This window comes from Symphodus melops, assembly GCF_947650265.1.
Source record: "Symphodus melops genome assembly, chromosome: 15".
Lineage (NCBI taxonomy): Eukaryota > Metazoa > Chordata > Actinopteri > Labriformes > Labridae > Symphodus > Symphodus melops.
The window spans coordinates 18,524,021-18,540,287 of NC_136705.1; the positions used below are offsets into that span (position 1 = coordinate 18,524,021).

A 16,267-nucleotide genomic window follows, 5' to 3' on the forward strand; every position below is an offset into this window, starting at 1 on the left:
GTGAGCTTGTTTGCCATGTGTCTTCATTAGCATTGTAATTATCTCGTTCACAGTATATAAGTATGAATAATTTTGATTTATTTGAGAAAAGTGATAAAATATTAACGGAATGCACCACAACATGTTCAAATTGTCAAGCTTTTTGGAGAGGATGGAGGATGGTGGGTAGTTAGTTCACTTAGTAGGGGGCCAAATGACAAAAAAAAAAAAAAAATTTACACACGGTCACAGTGCAGGCACACACACATTTCTGCTTGGGGTGATTGTTTATTTGACTCCAACTTTGGCTTGTTCTGACTCCAGGCTTTGCACCAGCCCACATCCCACCAGATATAAAAATTGAAATTGGCTCTCTGCAAATGGAAATGCCCAAGGGAGTCTGAGTCGAATAAGTGTGGAGGGACGTTCATAGTTGGCTCTGACAGCCTGTGTGATAATAAGAGGTTGGAACTACTGAGACAGCAGGCATGGGGAAGGGAGGGAGGTCACATAAAGCCAGCAAGACAGACTGTGTGGATGTTTGTGTTAGAAAGAGAGAAAGATCAAGAGAGAGAAAAAGAGGTCAAAGAATCAAACAGAAAAAAAAGAAAGAAAAAAAAAGAAGTAAGCAATAGAGACACAGAGATCACACTAATCATTCCAACAGTCATAAGGAGCACAGCAACGTCAATACCAAGCAACGTCCACTCTTGAAAAATGAAGAAACATGGAATTGCAAAAGTCTGCCATTCATCGAGTGACCGCTTGAGAGTGGACACCACCAGGAACTCCAGAAGTCACTTAAACATGACTGGCAAAAAAAATCTGTTTTAAAAGCATTAATCAACATGTTCCCAGCCTGGTACGAAAACAAATTAGGTGTGATTAGTGATTGTCATCACTGGGACACACTGTAATGACAGCTTTTTTTTTTTTTTTTAAACGGCTCTGTTTTGATTTTTTAAATGATAAGACTTATTCATAGTTAAGGCACGTAGCTCATGATTAACAGGTGGGCGTGATAAAATGCTTGTCAAGAGGCTAAAAACCCGGCTCAGTTCCGGCTCTAAGTCTGACGGTTGACGAAAAGTTAGGGTCAGATAGCAGTTCCAGCTTGGCGCCTGCGGTCGATGACCCTCCAAAGCCCCCCTGCTGTAAAAGATTGCTGACATCACTCCGGCTTCATCCATTAATATTTACAGTCTATGGTCTATAAGTACAGCAGTCATATTGCAACCTGCCAATTCTCATACACTCGAGTCAAGCAGTTTGAGAGGATGCATATTCCAATTTAAAGAAATCCGAGGTCGATAATGTGCTCAGAATGAATATTAAATAACTTGATTATTTTTGTAAAAGTAACGAAGGGTTTAAGGCCAGAGTAACACAGTTGACTCACCAGTTTAGTACAGAACAACCATGAGCTTAAGTCTGCACAGGGGTGGATCTAAATATAACTGTGACTAGTCTAATCAAACCACTGTCTCATTGTGTATCCCTGTTCTTTGAGTGAGAAAGAAAATATGCTCAGCAAGAATCCCACCGCTTATCTGACAATGTCACATTCGACTGAGTTGCAAGCGCATGATTATGCAAAATATCTAACTGCTCCCAGATTTGAGCCACATTGCAAGTATTTAGAGTGCAGACCTGGAGTCAATTTATATTTCATTGCTGTCTGAATCTTCTGCATGAGGAATCATCCTTGGTGTGAAAAGGCTTTTAGTGTGCTAAATCCTTTGGCAGTACAACCATACAGAACAGACACGCAAAGGAACACCAGGTCACTCATCACTTTAAAACAAACACAAGCAAAAAATACTCGTCACATGCAGCAGTTTGCTTAGCCTAAAAAAAAACCTCTGACTGTTCTTATGAGCCAACAAAATTAATTGTACAACCGTTAGTTACAAGTTACTTTATTTCAGGACGGCATTCAATGAGCGCTGAGAGGAACTGCACTGGGCAGGAAGTTGTTTGTGAGTTGCTAGGCAACCATTCAGTTAAAGTGAAGTTGCAGAGGCAGTTTGCAAGTGGAGCAAAATGACTTATTAAACTAATAAACATACTGATGCTCATTTGTATGCGGCTTGGAACAATAATACTCTTGAGGTCATGCTGCTGCATAGCATGGCTGTGAATCTTAGGCACACTATCACCAATGGCTCAGACTTAATCACAGCGATGCTGATATTCAGTCCAACAGCACTTCCTCTTGTGAGATATTCTCTGGCCACTGGGGAGGAGTGAGAATCGTCATGAAATGTTTTCCAGTATATTCAGCAATTAAAGCGCAGCAGAGTATATTTTTGAGGACCTGTCAAATACAAGTCCCACATTCAGCCACATATTTAGTATTTTTTTTTTCATCCTCTTTTACTTCTTGATCTGCTAATTACATTTCTATGTTCACTATCTAGTGACTAACTGGAAAGGTAAAATACAATCACTCTTTTTCTGCTAGTTACCATTGAAACACTACTCTTAACTAGTTTAAAATGCTTGTGAGTGGTTGATGAGACTCCATTCAGGGATAATTCAGATTCTAAGGCGTTGTTGTTAGTAATGAGAAGTAAACTGGTTGCAAATAAAATAAATAGAATTCCTTGTTTATTTCTAGAATATGGTTTATAAGGATTTTTTTGTTTGTTTTTGCCCTGCAGCTCTTCTGACAGCAGACACTCTTGAGACATGATGTCTTCTGGCTGCTCATATTAGGCTTATAAAACCAAAGGGGGTTGATAATTGGAACAGACGGGGATGAGAGAACTAGCACCAGATCAGTTACTAGGAATCCTGGTGGCTATAGAAACCAACACATTGGCCTGTAATGGAAATGTTCTCTCATGCTGTTTTTTGGGGTTTTTTTGGACCCCCCTCCCTGCCTTTTCTTCTCCTGATCTGAGTGTACCTTGGCTACCTGGGGGAGAGAGCTCCTTTGACAGCTACCACAGGTTATTACTTTTATCACCAGGGGCAACCTCGACACAGTCCATTAGCTTCTGGAAGAGTGGTCCGTTTCTTCACCTGACTAACGCACTTTCAACATTAAAACTGGACCGGATCGAACCAACTGCTTATTATCCATCAGAACTTGACACTTAGTGAAAACAAGGATCAACTATGAGAAAAAGGAGCGCTTTGAGAGGACACTGATTGGTGTCAGAGTTTATGCACAGAGTTGGAATTGAGCCTTTTATCACCAAATGCAGATCAATACATAGCCAAAACAAGACAGTTCAAACGCATTGTGTTTTGTTCTCAGGAATATAGACAGAAACTTCTGCAAGATATAAAAATCATGCCTGCATTAACAAGGGAAATCTTGCATTATTGTGAAATAAATTCATTGTAAAAATGTGAATAAAATGTATAAATTACATTGGAATGGAAAATTATTCTGTGTAAAAAAAATCACAAATCTTTTTTTGACTTCTTGATAAATGCTAAATGCCAGCTGCAGTACACCTTATTATACTGCAATTCATTTTCTTAATCTCTTACACCATATACTGTATATATACATGTTATATCTTCCCCTATTCCTTGTTTATTGAGGAGTCTTGTTGTACATTTATCTCTCTCTTGGATTGCATTTCCTTGTGTCTGGCACTACAGATAAGACACAGGAGATAAAGGATGTAGATGCCATATGAAGATAAGACTGAGATGGGGCTATGATTAACAAGTAATAGCAGATACAAAGTGGAGACTGGAGAGAGATCAAAAGCTAAAAAAAACATCTATCATCAAAAAAAAAAAAACTTGACCCGTGTGCCCTGCCAAGTATGCAGAAAATTACATCTGTCTCCCTGTAAATGCTCATGAGAAGTAAAACAAAAAAAGACTTTCAGGAGGAATTGAAAGAAAACTCCAGATTAAATGAATTCCGCCAAATGTGCTCAGCCTACAATGTCCTCCATCTAGACTCAGGCAGGATTTTATTTCCACTTGCATAATAGCTGCGCCTTTCTCAGACACACACCTCATCTTTAAAACCATCTTGTCATTTTCACCTGTAAACACCCCAGAGTGGCAGCTACAAGTTCAAATCTGCACTCGCATCCTTCCTGTTTCCAGGAAGGATGCGAGTGTGTGTGTGCGTGTGTGTGTGTGTGTGTGTGTGTGTGTGTGTGTGTGTGTGTGTGTTTTGATGCTAACAAGCAATGAATAATATACATTTATACAAGTCTTTTACACAGCTGATCAAACAGAGATGACATGACAGAAATTGGATTTGAAGGTTTGTGCAGACGGACAGTTTGTAAGCGGAGACGTCTGGATAACACTGGAGGCAGACAGCAGCGGAGACAGACAGCTGTCAGACGAACACCAATGACGTGTATTAGAAATTATCCCTAATGATTGCTTTTGGGGTTTAGCAGTGAAGATTCTATTCTATTACTTGGCAAATAGTTTGTCTCTTTCCCCCCCTGACAGACCAGCTTATGGGTAAGGAGACACAATAAAGCACGACTCCAGGACAGTCATAGTAAACTGTAGCAACTTAAAACCCAAAACACTCGACTGCACATCAAAATGTATCAAATACATTACATCCAGTCTGAGTTGTTTCACCTCCTGCCTTGTTTGATTTCAATGAAAAGATCTCGGACCATCCAGGGTAACAACACAACCAATCCTTTTTTTAACGTCACACCAGTACACAATAGAATATTATATTTGTTGTCAACCATAAAATGTCTCTAGAAAAATAAATGCCAAGAAAAACCTAATAAATAAAAATATATCAATGATTGATCATAAATATTCAACAAATATAAGACAGTGGAAAAGTTAACAAATGTGTTATATTTTATTGTGGTCAGTGTATTTTACTGTCATATGGTGAAAAACTCTAAACTGGCTCTATTTGTCTGTATATATTAGTGTCACTTTGATAACATAAAACAATTCAATATTTAAATGAAAACAATTTTTTTTAAAACTTGTGAGACGAAACATTTCTGCAGTCTACTGTTACCATTTATGAACGAGAAGTAAAGGCGGGGTGATCATCTTATATTATCTGCAAGTTTTCTCCCTGCTTTGAGATGGTAGGCACAGCCCAACCACCTATATCCCTGAGACACGACTGGTTGTTCGTCTTCTTTTTCTTGTTCTCTTAAGTGTCCAGTGGCGACTAGTGTGTTAGCGCTGAACCTTTAAATAGTATTGCTACTTGTATTTCTGTTGACATTCTGTTGCAAAGAATCCTAATACTTCACACAAACAGCGGATACCACGGCCAAATAAAGACATGTAGTTGGACAGACAGCGTCCTCATGGTAAACATTTTTTTCAAGAATTCTAAGTAGCTACATGCTTCTTAAAATTCAAAAACAGGTGCTTGATATAGATCCATTGGAAATGATATTCAAATAGAACTTGATAGAAAAATAAATAGGTTTTGAATGAAAAGTCATGGACACTATATTACTTTCTCTAATAGCATTCTGCAGAAACACTGTTAATGCAAGGTATCTTTCCATGACTACATCTTTATTAAGTTTGTGTGGACACATATAACACGAAAAGAAGACACAGTTAACATTCCGTTAATCATATAAAAAAAAAATGTTCTCGTGCCTCAATTCATTAAAAGGCCAGAGTGTGAATAGAAACCCAGCCCTCTAACTTTAATGTTCTAAACTTTAAATCACCCACAATCCACCCCTGCAACTTCCTTGCAAACCCAGCAGGGTTTATGTGATGTTTTGTTCATGCCGAAAGTGCTTTTTGTGACCATAATCTGGCAGCAATTATACTGTGTGCCCTATAATTTCAAAGGCAATTAAGTAATGTTGAATTCCTAGGAGCCAGGGTTGTGGCAACATGCTAGAGAAGTACAGGACTAAAGAGAACTGAGGAAACCAGGGCACAGATATTCTCTGAATACTCAGGAATGACTGTCTGACCTTCACTGTGAAATAGCTGACACAAAAACAATTTCTTCTGTACAATTTATCCTGCACTTCAACATCTCTGCATTAAACGTTTCCTTCAACTGGTTAAACTGACATCAAGTTGACCTGCAGGTCTATGTAGTATTGGTTGTAGGGCATCGAGTCACTCACTCACAATGAAAACAGCCCTTCCTGAATGTCATGCTGCATGTGTTCTGCAACCCTAAAAAAACATCCAAATGAAACAGAAGAAGAGTGAAAAATCACACGCATGGTGCAGTTTTTAACATCCCACTAAAGAAAGGAAAGGGTGCACTGATTACTAGGAAGATTATATTCAGGGCTCGAGTTCGCAGGGAGATTATCTTAGTTTTAGAGGAACTGTGCAACTGTATTAGTGTGTTCTCAAAGGCTATTTTTTTTCTCTCTCTTCTTTATCATGATATCAATCCAAGTTGCAACCTCTTGTGTTTAAAAATCGAGCAAATACGGAAGTACAGAATCCTGCAGTTTGTCGAGGGTCGCTATGTAACGCTTTGTCAGGAGGCTCAAAACCCACATCTACTCCAGCTCTCAGCCTGTCGTTATGTTGACTGAAAGTTAGGCTGAGACAGGATTTCCAGCACGGTAGCCTCCAGAGCCTCGTGCAGTAACAGATGGGCGACGTCACTCAGGCTTCATCCATTCATGTTTACAGTTTATGTATGAATCCAATAAAGAGGAAGGGTCAAGACACACTGGATCATGTTCAGGTTCAGGCTCTGTTTTATGCACCCACAGGTAGATTACTTTTACAGCCAGCGAGATGTTGACGTCCATAATGACAAAAACTACAAAACAGATGTAGCATGAGACAACACATTAGAAAGGAAACTATTTAAAACACACTAAACCCCCTATAAAATACTGAAATTATGAAAGTGCTCAAGGTTTCCTTCAGTTAGGGGATATAAATACTGACATGTGCAGGTAAACAATAGTCCTTCAATTCAAAGACCAGTGAGCTGGAGCAACCAACAAAACCTCAGCGGAGATTCAACAGTTTCATATATATTAGGGTTGACTTGTATGTCCCAATACGGATACTTATCACAATCTGAGCACCATGTGGTTCTGAAGGCTAGGTCTCTGCTTGACCGCACCAGGATCTACGAGTATTACCATCTAAACTCCATCATCCCTTTCTCCACTCCCTTTTACGCTCCAAACACTTGCTCAGTAGATCCCACATGCTGTGGTACATGCCCCACTTCCTGCACTGCTGCCTCTTTAAATCTCTCATCTCTCTTCTGACTCCATCTTCTCCTACAGTTCACGCACAAACTGTGTGCGCAGTGCTGTGTGTGGGTTGCTGGTCCTGTTACTCTCAGAAGAGTGGGACCAAAAAGCCCAAGTCAACAACAGACTTTTCCTGTTTACACAACAAAGAAACGGCAGCAAGAGGAAGTGTGAATGAAACAAAGACAAAACAGAAAGACACATACGCACACACTGAAACATTATCTGATCAACAAATGAGAGCTTGTAGCATTAGCAGAAATAGTAAGCACTTGCAGCTGGCACGTGCTAAAGATTTAATGGATGGAATCTGTGCATTACTTACAGTAATGCATTCATTTCACACGACAAATACAGTTTATAGGTTAACCTTTTTTTAACCGCCATGTTTAAACAACAGTTTTAACCATTAAGTTAGCAATAATTACATTTAGTCTCAGTGCAAAGTGTGGCAAACTCTGATGAAGGTCTATGTTTTCCACTTGTTCAGTTGCTTTTGCTATGCAGGAAAAAAATAACTAAAATCAGTGTTTATGACCTCTGATTTGTTCATTTAAAAGTCTTTATCATCAAAAAATTTGTTGTGCCCTCCGAGAAACAAAAAAGCAAAAAGAGATACCATACTAATGAACAGAGGTTATGTTAAGGATGAATTAAACATTTCATCAGCAAGGACAAACATGTTCATTATTGAGTTTTCAAAGGTGCACAATGGAGTTCGGTAAGGAAATTAGAAAGTTGAAGAACTGTACAAATTTTGTGGTTTCTATTTATAACTCATTCATAACAAAGTGTCCTCAGAGGACAATGTGGTCCCTGGAACACCGTTGTAAGATACCGTACCTCTCCGGGTAACTTTTTAGCTTCAAACAGTGTTCCCGGAACTATTTTTTTCTTTGAGTAAAGTTTGTGTATTCAGTCTCCCTTCTCAAACGTTCACATTTCACTACTGAATCTACATCGTGCACCTTTAGAAGCAGGTAAAGCTACATTTTTACCACTAAAAACAATTTCCTGCAATGTAGGAATTTATTGCCAGTCCAACAAATCCAAATTTTCAATCAGTTCCCGCAGACTGCATCTCTTTGTTGTTTACATCCTGTCCACTCTCAGCATTTCAACGAAGGAAAACCCTCATACTAGTAAAATTCTTACTGTCAACTAAACCCAGGCTTCAGACTATCTAGGGAATAGTCAAGGATGATGGATGATGGAGCAACCCCTGAAATATTTACTGAGGAGAACCTGGGCAAGCAATTTTGTGACGGCACAAGATTTTCCTGAGACACAGACCATCAGCAAATGTCCAGGCCAATCGCCGAAGAGACATCAATAAATCATAGCAAAGCAATGCTTTCAAAACCGCAGTAGTCCATCCAGTCTGAGCCAGTTTGTCTCTGGGATGTCCCACTCTTGTCCGCCAATGCAGAATCACTGCTTTATTTTGGCTGCTTGTGTGCAAAAGACATCAATGCACACAAGCATGCACCAACTCGAAGTAAACAAGTTGAATATTTAACAGGTGAAAACATGGGGGGGGGGAGAACAACCAGAAGGATAAAACCTGAGATAAAACATACCTGGTTTGAGTTCCTGCGATCACACCGCATCTCGCCCTTAAGTTGAATTCACACACACCTGCAAATTAGACAGAAAGACAGAAAGTGTTAGCCATATGCATCCACGTGTCAGTCACCTCGAACACAATCAAACACACTTATCTGATGCTTGGAACTACATTTTTTAATTTTGTCAAATGATTATATTTATGCATTAATGTACCACCTCTATTAGCATCTAATTTCCTCTAAAATAAATGTCAGCATAGGCTTGGTAATGATGTAACTGCATTTCTAATAGGTTTCACAAAACTCCAGCAGCATGAAGAGACCTTAACACTTGATCACTTCATTGAAGTAATCAAACAAATTAAACACTCGTTTGATGAAACTGCAGAGCACCACGGAGAACGAATCAATCTTGAACCAGCATGCTTTGCAAAGAGCTGAAAACACCACCGCAGGCTTTTTTTTTTTTGCAGGAGAGAGCGTAAATATGGTACATCTGCCTATGCCTATGCGTGAGATGAGTGATTTATTAAAATAAATACCAAATGTCAAGTTGTCATCACAAATCCCCACGTGGAATCAGTCATGTCACTTTGCAGAGGAGAAAAGCATTTGCTTGCATTAAGGCTGCTTGATGGAGGGTGAATTATACATATTGAGCTGGCTCTATAAGGCAGATTTGCTCAGGAAATGTATCAAGGCTCACATAAAAGACCATCATGCTGTGTTGGCATTGGTGGGTATGAATACAGAGAGAAAAAGACAAGGCAGAGACCAAAAAAAAAAAAAAAAAAAAGAAGAAGAGGGAAATTGGAGAGGAGTGAGGCAGCATCAGATTTCAAAGGGAGGTGCATGCAGCATAATGTAAGTGTGAGATATTGCTCCAAGGAAACATGTGGGAGTGGATAAACACATGTCTCAGATGCCTCTGCAGACGAAGAGTATATGCCCCAGTCACGGATTGCTTCCCAAAGCACTCATTTTCGCCTCATTTCCCGTTCCATCCTTCAGTAATGAATAGCATTCATCACTGCATGGATGTGTCTGTGCCTGCATGCTACAAAAAAAAAAAGAAAAAGAGTGAGGAGAGAAGACAATGGAAGGACGAGTGATTGTCTTCCTCTTCTGTGCTGACATGCTGGACTAATGAAATCCTTTAACTCAATCATTACAGTCGGAGGGGCCTTGACATGCAAATCTCTTGGTCTCTGTAATTAAACCCTGATCGTCTCATATGCATGCTGACAAGGAATGGATAGTTGTCTAGGTGCAGCAATCAGAGAGACAGAGACAGATAGGAAGGTTCTCTGAAAATTAGACGTAGCTTTCATCAGCCACGCTGCGCTTATATTGTCTGCTGACGGCTTGGAGGATCAAGGCACTGTGCAGCCTTTGTCCTCGCATGCTGACCGTGACTCTGATGCTTCCTCCCCCTCCTCCTCCTTTGCGTCTGAGGAGAAGCTTCTGCTGTGCTGCACTGTGCCATGCAGCTTCAGCCTGGATTTCCCTACGAGCTTAACAGTGAGTGTAGCCCTCTCATTGTTTAGCACTTCAAAGGGAACAAGAGAAAGGAGAGAAGAGCCAGAGAGAAAAGAAAAAGAAAAAAAAGGAAAGAAAATGATAGACACACGGCGAGAAATAGGGAACATGAAAAAAGGAAAAGCAGGGGGGGAAGTAGAGGAGGAACAGAGCAGGGGCGTGGGAGGGAAAATATGGAAGATATAAAAAAGTGAAGAGGAAGCAAAGCAGAGTGAAAGTTTATTAGGTTATACTTCAGCTAAGTACACTCGTGTGACTTATTGAGAAAGTGCAGGCCAAGCCACACATTAAAACTGCTCCTTAAGGCAAGCGCTATTTTTATTATTTGCCAAATTAAAGGAAACATTGAAATCCCGTTTGTTGTGTTTTGTTTTCCCGGCAATCTTGCACATTGCTGGCAATATCTAAAGTGCACAGCATTTCTGTTGAGGCCATATGGTGCTTTTATCTGCCTCCAACATGGCTTCTCCCTGTGCTAGGGGTATATCCACTACTATAATACCCTTTGACATTTAAAAAATATTGTCCAAGGTCCAATAAGTCCTCATACTTAAACAACCAGCCTGTTCTTATTCCCCAAATGTTCAAAAAAGTTAATCACAGCCTACTGCATACACACGCACAAGAAACCTTTTGGCATCAGCTCAAGACAGACCAGGCTTTCAACTTACTGTAAGTCAACCCAGCAGCAGCTATTCTAGACTCAGTGTCACTGCTCTTAGTCATGATATAGACGAGTCATTCTGTGGTATCAATCAGGGCTGATAGAAGACATAACAAACGTTTCGGTTTCCCCTGTGTTCAAGTCCATTTCACCCAGCCTATTCTAGTCCACAGTGACAACAATCTAATACATGTGGAACATTTTAAAAAGCATCAAGACGCATTTGAGCAAAACGACCTGGAACTTCAGGAACTGTTTTCATTGGATGCTTTTGGGTGATTTTGAATTACTTCGAGGGGAGCACACCTGACAGCAGCTACAGTTACATGTGTAGCCAATTTAGAGAAATGTACGCTGTTTTTACGAATTTCACGTGTTTTAATGTAGAAGAGTCATGTACCGTGACTATGTATGAAACTTTTTTAACGATGCTGCTGCCTGTCTTGGTCAGGACACTACCTGAAAATAGGGTGATAGGGATGGTTTCATCTCACAGTTTTGATAGATTTTTTAAACATGCAACAACTCCTTCACAGGTAAATTCTACAGACTGTAAATATGAATGGACAAAGCCTGAGTGAGGTCAACCATGTGTTACCGCAGAGGCTCATCCGCAGCAGCCGCCATGCTGGAAATCCTGACTAACCCTAATTATTTCTTCCAACCTAAGGACAGGCTGAGAGCTGGAGCTGAGACGGGGTTTGAGCCTTTTGACAAACCGTTTCATCTCACCCACCTGCCATGTCAGCTGCGCGCCTAACTATGAATAACACCTTTCTTTTTCAAAATTAAATCAGAGCGGTTCTAAAAGTCTGTTTTTTTGTATCAGGCTGTAAACCTTTTTTTTTTGCCAGTCATGTGTATGTAACTTCCAGTGTTCCTGGAGCCATCCTCAAGCAGATAATCAATGAACTGCAGGATTTTTTTACTTCCGCATTGGCTTACTTTTTCAAGACCTGGGGTTGCCCCTTAGTAAACTCATCAAACCCAAGTTGTTGTTTTAACCCCAGGTGCCATCATATAACCACACTTGTGCGTTTCTTTAAGCTGAACTTCAGTGTTGAGGGGCACCGCAGGCAAACCCTCTGCTTTGTGGAGGTAATGAAGAAATATTAGGTGTATGAACTTTGTTCCCTGACTGCTACACCAAGATATTAATTATCCGTCTCACAGTATAGCCTAGGGAGTATCTGCAGGTCTAAAAAAAGTCATTTTAACGCAACATGAACTAGAAGGATGTTGTCTTACCCTCAATACATCAATATATCTTCAAAACTTAATAAATTGTCCAGCCCTTGTACATGTACGTATGAGGAATAATTGTGTGACTCAGCTTCAGTGAGTCTCCCTGTAAACACCTTTGGCCATTTTGACATAAAGCTACATTTCAAACAGCTTCATGTTAAATCTTTATGACAGCATGAAGGCTTTTTTTAGTGTCCGTATGAATTAATGCGTCACTCTTTCCACATCTTTCCCAAACAGAAGAGCTTTTCTTTCTGCAGAAGCAGCAACACACTACAATAAAACAGGGATGTTGTAAAAGGACAAAATGTTGCACAAATAATAACCCACTGTGAAAAGAAAGTGCGTTTGTGTTCATCAGTGCTGGAAGATTCTCTTAATAAATCATGCTGTGATTTTTATTTTTTAGCTGGTTTGTACTGTACCAATCTGGCTCTTAAAGTCCCTGTATGAGGTCTATTCAGGAGCACTGATCATAAACAACAAGCTGGAGGCTGTTGTGCTGTACGTCTTTGTAAAAAGAAATAGGTTAGAGATTTTGCAAATGGTCATGTTAAGTCATGAGTTCAATTACTTCTTCAGTTGTGCTTTTTTGTCTTGTAAACAAAGTTGTAAAATCATTTCATTACCATCAGATGCTGTGGGACTCCAGATTGTTATGGTTGCAATTCAACTCAATACCTGAGCCAAAAATGAACTGCACTTAATTCCTTTTGTATCATGAGACAGGTTTTGGGAAAAGTGTCTGTTGTTTAGAGCAGTGTGACGAACTTTTGTTTGATAATAATCAAAGTGCAGATTAAGAGTTTAGCTACCATGCAACGAAAAAGCATATTGTGGTTAGCTCAGCTCACATTGGCTGAGGGGTCATCAATAATGATTTAAAAGCAATCTCTCACCTCAAGCGCCGAAGCTACAGTACATGAAGAGGACCAGGAAGTTTTATTATTGCCTTCTCAAGCCGGACATTTCATTGGTTTGCATATTAAATGTTAAATGGACTTTAGCTTGCATAGCTGGTCACACTACTACTACTACCATTAATAATAATAACACCACTTGAGCACTTACCTATTATCACTCTGGCAGAGGCTGCTATGTAAATATCAGTATTAAAAAATCCATTCATACATGTTCACATGCTGTTGATGCAGCAGCAGGAGCAACTTGTTTAGTTGTGTCTTGCCCAAAGACACTCCAGCATGTGACAGAGGGATGGACCCCAAAACCCCCTAGTTGAGAGAAGACCAATTCGACAAATGAGCCACAGCCACCTCTCATTTTGGGTATCATTTGGGGGACCATCTAAAGGGGCCTGTTGCCCTCGCTTTGCACTTCTAACGCCAAAAGCGTTGAAGCTGTGAAGGTTAATTGCTTGGCACAGAGGGCACAGAGCAAGCGTGATTTAATCTTCTAACTCTTCTTGGGGTTTGTTTCTTTTCTGAAACAATGTTATAGATGTCCAAGTTAGCTGTGCATAGCAATTTAGTGGTGTCCAACTGTTACTCTTGACAATGCATGAACTGTTCGAGGACAACAGCAACCTCAATTATAAAACTAGCTGATGCTGCTGAAATATCTTAGCAGTGGAGGTTAAAAGTATCTGGATTGTTTGTACTTCTTCACCTGTAAGAACATAACTTTAATGACTGGTTTGCTTCTGCATTTCAACAAACACGACTGTCAGTGTATCAGAGTGAAGAGCCAGTAAAGTGATTATGTTTTAAACATGGCATTCACTTCTATTAGTTGGTTGTTTTACTTTCCTGATTAGACTGGGGTCAAGGTGGTGAGGAGAGAAATTTTTGCATATTTGTGACCATTCTGAGCATGAAAAAAGAGGAGAATGACCACTGTATGAATATGGTTGATTGGTCTTCAAGTTGCTACACCTTTCTTACATTTATGTGTTAAAATTAATGCGAGATCACCCGGGAATAACAAGAAAAACGTCCATACAACATGTTACTCTAGCTTTCTGTTTTGAATTGGTTGGGCCTGTTTTGACATCAAATACAATCATGAGTTTTATTTTGAAATTGACCTAAAAGTCCTGTGCATTTCTTTGTCTGACTTCCTGGCTGGGTGGTTTTATTCTGTCCAGCTTGACGCGTGCTTGCACCATGCTCCATCGTAAATATCCCTCGTGTATTTGAAATGAAGCAAAGCATAGTATAAAAATTGTAGAAATTGGGAGAAACTGAGCTTTAGTGAGACAGTGTTTTTTTGACAGTTCCCCTTCAAAACTACATCATCTTTTGGTTTTCTGTGCAACTGTATGGTGACGAAAAAAATCCTATCTTTATAAAACTGACATTTACTCAGATAATGATGTGTTCCTAATTCTATTATTGTCCGTTATCGCAGAGTACCCTCTCGAACTGTCCATCCATCAAGCCAACCTGCATGTAGCAGGACATTTGACTTCATGGGATCATTTATCAACACTGTCAGCCCAAGGTGCTAAAAGCAGCGTCACTATATGAATATATTTAGGATGTGACACTCACTGTCTGACAATCCCAAGACCTGTGATGGCAGCCATTAAGCTGAGATATTCCTTATAATTAACACGTGTCATGGCTGATGTGCTTTAATGGAAAGTAAAAGCCATTGAGACACCCTCTAATGAGAAAACAGCAACTCTCAAAGTGCTGCTTTCGAGAGAGAAGTGTGGACAGACTGCAGTAACCGAGAGACAGGCAGGGACATCCTTCCATTTTGTCCAATAGACCTAATAGTCAGGGTAAAAAGACTAATGCACTTTATTGAGTTTTATCTTATCTTCCTCAGCAGCACAGAGATGATCAATGAAGGCTGTTTATCAGGGCTCTGGTTTGAGCTGAAGGTCTAACTACATGCTGCTTTCAATAGGATCAAGCCTTAACTTATTGCATACAAAAGCTAAAGAAGGGAACTGCATTACACCCTGAGGCCTTTATTTACATTGAATATTTATCTACTTTGAATTGCCTTCAAATTGAGTAAATCTTTTCATGCTTGTTGGAGTATTTGTTCTGTCTAAAAGAAAATGTTTTTAGAATAAACTGTTCCGTTAAGGTGTTTTGATGGTTTCTACAAGGTTTTACACAGATTTTTCTTTTTTTTTTTTTTTACATCAGCTTGATTATTTGGAAACTGTACAGCCTGGGGTTTGTTTAATATCCCAAAGGCTAGTATGGAAAATAATAAGTTTCAGAATGACTTTGATGGTATTCATTGTTGTCACTAGAAAGTTTGTCTTTGTTTCTTTAACTGACCTTAACACATGTGTGCAGAAAGGGGACACTGAAACAAGCAGTTGTAAACCAAGTGTAATTGAAAAGATATATGAGTGTTATGTGGTCCCCTTTTTTGTCCTTTGTGGTGCTTTTTTTCACGTTGTATGTCCTTTCCCCATAACTGTAACTTATCTGTCCTGATTTTTAATGACGCTGGGAACACTTGCAACATTCTTCTGTCTATATCCATTCTAAAATGGTAAAATAGAGGCAATCTTGTGTATGTGGTCCTATTTCAATTTTATTTGATTTTTTTTCTTTAATGTAGCTTTCCAAGCTCCCACTTCTTTTAGCAACATTGTGGATAAGTGGTTGCTGCTCTACTTAAACTTCATCCATCCATTTTCTCCCAAAGTCGAGTCATGGGGGCAGCAAGTGCAGTAAGTCAAGCCAGACTTCCCTCTCTCCTGTTCCTTTTTCCAGCTCCTCCCAGGGGATTCTGAGGCCTTCTTACCCCAGACAGGATATATAATCCCTCCAGCAAACTCTGGGTCTACTCATGTACATGTAACAAACTCTACTTCAACCTTCCAAGCAGCATTTCAGGCTAAAAGCAGATTTACCTTACTTTAGCCTCTTAGAGCACACTCACATTTGGAAAAGTTGTCTCGCACCTTGCCTGAGCATGATTGTCTCCCTCCCCACTCCCCCACTGGTCTGCTCTCACTGCTCCAGGACTAACCGGTCCGTGCGGAGGAAACCTCTTCATAGCGTGCCATGGGCCAAGTTAGTGAACCGTACTTGAGCACAGAGCTATCACAACAGTCAAACAAACTGGACTTAGTTTCTAACGCAAATGCATCTAAA

General features: G+C 39.8%; 1 protein-coding gene across 1 annotated transcript in view; it reads right to left on the minus strand.

Moving 5' to 3' along the window:
* Positions 1-16,267, minus strand: part of LOC306835872 (protocadherin-15-like) — a 210,301-nt gene that overhangs the window by 176,997 nt on the left and 17,037 nt on the right. The window contains exon 2 of the mRNA XM_079362649.1: positions 8,744-8,801. The gene's annotated coding sequence lies outside the window, so the exon portion shown is untranslated. The remainder of the gene's footprint in view (positions 1-8,743; positions 8,802-16,267) is intronic.